This window comes from Bactrocera latifrons, unplaced genomic scaffold (assembly GCF_001853355.1).
Source record: "Bactrocera latifrons isolate USDA-ARS-PBARC rearing strain unplaced genomic scaffold, ASM185335v1 scaffold_3, whole genome shotgun sequence".
NCBI lineage: Eukaryota > Metazoa > Arthropoda > Insecta > Diptera > Tephritidae > Bactrocera > Bactrocera latifrons.
The window spans coordinates 480180-484730 of NW_017536629.1; positions in this window are offsets into that span (position 1 = coordinate 480180).

Sequence of the window (4551 nt, forward strand, 5' to 3'; positions counted from 1 at the left end):
CGGTTTCGCATAATGGCGTGCTGGCTAAAGCATGGTGAAATACATACAGATTTAACTATACACACTAGGAATTTCAAATTTACACTAAGCTAATTTATTACTGCATATCTATGTATATGCATGTACTGTTAATGAAAAACATCAATAAGTTGCTTAACACTTTGGTTAGTATTTACAAGTGTCATAATAGTAAGCTAATATTTTATCTGATTTTACACTGGATATCCATATGTATGTATATGTTATAATTAGACTAGATTAATTAATAAGTGTTAATCGAAGCTTTAAAGAAAGTCTCTCTAGGCTTAGACTTTCATTTCCCTAACGCTTGAAGTTTAAATAATTTATTTATTTTTTTCATTAGAATTGAGCATAAAAGAGAAGTAATAAAAATAAATTTTTTATCAGAAATTAAGTGATGTGAAAAAATAGTATTAATAAATTATTTATTTTTCCAAAAGCGTCAAATAGCTTTCGCCACACATTGGTGGACAAAAATCAAAAAAAAATTGTAATAAAAGCTTTTTTTTTAATTAGAAATGTGATAAGAAAGTATATTATTAAATTATTTATTTTTTTAAAGCTTGTTAGACCTTAAAATATATTATTAAATTATTTTTCTTTGTTTCAAAAGCTTTCGCCAAATTTTCAGGAGCTTTTGAGGTTTCTCTGTCATTCCTTGAGTTGTAAAAATGACATCAATCTTGAATTATAAAATTAGAAAATTTTCACGAGCTTTTGAGGAGACTTTCTTGTAATTGCAGTAACAGTGAGTTATACTTTTTGAAAGAGTTTTCATCGAATTACAGTAGCCGTGAGTTAAACGTTTGAAAATTTTTCATAAAACGATTCAGTGCTTTCATCAAATTTTCACGAGCTTTTGAGGAGGAATACATTTCACGGAATGACCTCAGCCTTAAGTTATGAATTTGAAATTTTTTTATACAGATTTTTAGAGCTTTCGTAAAATTTCCACGGGGGTTAGGGAAATTTTTCATAAAACGACATTAGCCTTGAATTATAAAGTTGAAAAATTTTCATAAAGCTTTTCAAAGCTTTCGTCACGCATTCACGTGCTTCAAAAAAGTTTTCCGGAGCTTTTGCCATTCCTTAAGCGAATCTAAGCGAAACTTTGAGAAGGCCTTCATGGAATGACAGTAGGGTTATAAATTTTAATAGTTTTCAATAAGCTTTTCAGAGCTTTCGTCAAGTTTTCAGAGCTTTTGTGAAAGCTTTCATGAAATGCTTCAGCCTTGAGTTATAAATTTGAAAAATTTTCGTAAAGCTTTTCTCATTCGGATTTTGTTGGCATTTAACTGAAGTTAAAGTGTGATGAGTTCGTAGGTTACGAACTAAAAGAAATTAATTTGCCTTGGATCATAGATGTGTAAATAAATCATGAATTAAAATATATTGTACTTTTACAAAAAAATACTAAAAACTACAAGTTAAAAAAAAAAATCTGTTAATGAAACTTCCCACACAAATTTGAAATAAGCAAAGACATATAGTATGTTGCACTTGAAGCATAACGACCGTTATATCTATGGATTTCATTGTATTCTCCTAATACGCACTATTCGTTTCGTTTCATCTTTTGGTTTCGCAACATTTGTGTACACCCTTACACACTATATGTATTGTTATATGCATATCTATGTTTTCATGTATATATATGTATTTAGTTTAGTACATTTACATAGTACATGTTTGTATGTATATCAGACTTTATTCATATTCAACTGACGTTCGTGGCTCACGTGTATGTGAGTATGTATGTACGTGTCTATTTTATTTTCATTTGCTTTGTTTGATACTATATTTCATATATCATTTATATGTATGTATGTATATCTGCTAATTATAAAGATAAATTCTTGAAATTTTCGTTTCGCATTTTCGCCAGTTGCTAGAGAGCCTATTCTGTTATCATCGACACGCCCACCTGCGCTGTCGCTCAGTCAAGCATTTGCTCTGTTCACCTCTGTAGCGGGCTATACGCAGTACTTAGTCTGTATATACTATTAGCATAACTTTTTTTTTTTTATTACATTTCGGAATTTTATTTTCTTTGCTTTTGCGGTTTTTTGTTTTGCTCACCTTCTTTCGCCGACAAATGCTTGTATATTGTATAGTCGTGTATTGTATATGTATGTATACTATATATACTATATATTAATTTAGTCGAATATACATGTGTATGCTTGTATATTGTATAGTATATATGGTATGTATATATAAGTATTTGTAATTTTTTAATTATATATTATATTAATTTTAGATTTTAGTTGGATTGTAATATAAGTTGCGGAATGCGGTTCGGTTAAGGTAAGGTTCTTGTTGTTGCTTTTCAGTTGAAGTACGCTATGATAATATGAATGGTAGTCGTTTGTAGGTCGAGGAGAACGCTGAGCGGGAGTGTGATGAGTTCGTACGTATGTTTGTTGTATGTAAGAGTGTTTTTTTGTAAGTATGTTTGTATATGAGTAAGTAGCGCCTTGAGATTTTCGTAAATAATGCGTATTTCGACAAGTGGTTTAAGTGGGTGTATGGGTTTTGTTTTTTTTTTTTTATTAATTTCTTTTATTTTTTACAATTTTCTATAAAGACTGCAGTCGTTTTGGGCTTTCGTTAGTTGCTATGAAGGAGTTGCTGAGACTAATGCTATTTAATTTTTGTCGCATAAAAACCTATAAATTGCTTAAATTTCTTTCACTTTATGTTTATTACAACTTTTTTGTAGCTTTTAAATACTGTTATCAACCGTTAAACTGTAATTGTCGTCTGTGTGCATTTGGGCGCGCGTCGTGCGGCGACGCCCGTTAGCGAATACTGTTGGTAATTTCGGATTTAACTGTGTTATTTTCACTATGATTACACTTCATTTCACATGTGTCCTGCTCGGGTCTATACTTAAGAGAGCGAGTTCTGGTAGAAAACTGTTGGTCTTACCTTGCAGGGAAAGAAAATAATTTCTAATTCCTGCTGGGAAATTATATTTATATTTAAATGTGTATGTATGTACATTAAAAAGTGGCCAGTACACGTATGTATGTATGTATATATGTAGTGAAATGTAGTCAAAAAGGGAGAGTGGAGTATGTAAATACAAAAGTTGTTTTGGTTAGACGCGTTATATATACTGATTTACTTTGTTGGTTTTGTATTTGTTAAATATATTATATACTATTACTTATACAGTTTGTTAGTATGTATGTAGAAGAAGCAATAAAGTTGTCAAAAATTCACAAGTTCATATAAAATAAATTTGTAAAACTATTTTTTTTTTTTTGGTTTTTTTGTTCTATCTGCTTTTCCTGTTTGCTTGTAGTTAGTTGGTTAGTAGTCATTTGAGGCATTCGTTCGCAACTGTCTCATTTGTCTTCGTATCGATTTCGGTCAGCATATGCAGCCGTTGCTCTGTTAGTCTGTTATGTATATAAGAATAAGTTAAATTTTAGAAAATTCAAAAAAGTCTAGTTTATGTTTGTATATACTATGTATGCATATATATATATATTTATAGAGATTAATTTGTAGCTATGTATGTATGTATATAATTTATGCACTTTGCCTTTACGCTTGCTATGTACCATATGTTGTATGTATTGTATATAGATATTTATATACTATAACTGAGTTCCTATATGCCTATTACATCGGAATAAGTCTGTGTATTTATCTTAGATTGCCACGCTTTCATTGTTTGCATTTTATGTTTTATTTATTTAATAAATTATTTTTAATTTTATTTTTCTATATTATTTTTAATATTTCTGCGAGTTAATCGTCGAACCCATACAAAACCAAAAACAAATCTGCAGACACACAAATAAAGCAGCGTATTTTTTGTATTGAAAATTCGTTTTCGCGTCGCTTGGTGTATACGGTTGGCTGTTCAAGGTTCAGCAGACGACTTTACATTTTTTTTTATATTTTTTATTTTGTAATTTTTTTAATTTTAATAATTTATTACTTTTAATAATATAGTACATATGCATGTATATGTTGGTATTTATATATAACTTGCTGCTGTTGTCACACCAAAAACATTTATAGCTTTCTACTCGTTCGCTTTAATTTGCATAATTTTAATTTAATTTAATTTAATTATTTTATTTAGATTTTAACCAAAATGCTGTTTTCTTGCCAGACCTTTTAATATTTGTTGTTTACCATATTTTCTTTTTTGTTTTTGTAAATTTGTAAAAGTGTAAACATTTAAAAAAGTCAACGGTATATACAAATGTACGTATGTATGTGTGCGCACACGTGATCGCGTGCTGTTTTTCGTTCAGTTTACTTTCAACTAAAAATTATTGTTTTTGTTTATTAGGTGTATTTTGTGTTGAGTTTCTTATAAAAAACGTGCAGAGCATACGAATTTCATGACTACATTGCTCAATGTTGCCCAACTTTTTTTTAAGTAAGTAACATAATTCCAAAAATTTAAAAAAACTTGCAAATATATTTTTCTGTGGTACTTTAAGTAAAAAAAAGTAAATATTAAAAAAAATTAATCTGAACATTTTTTCAAAAATTAGGAAAAAA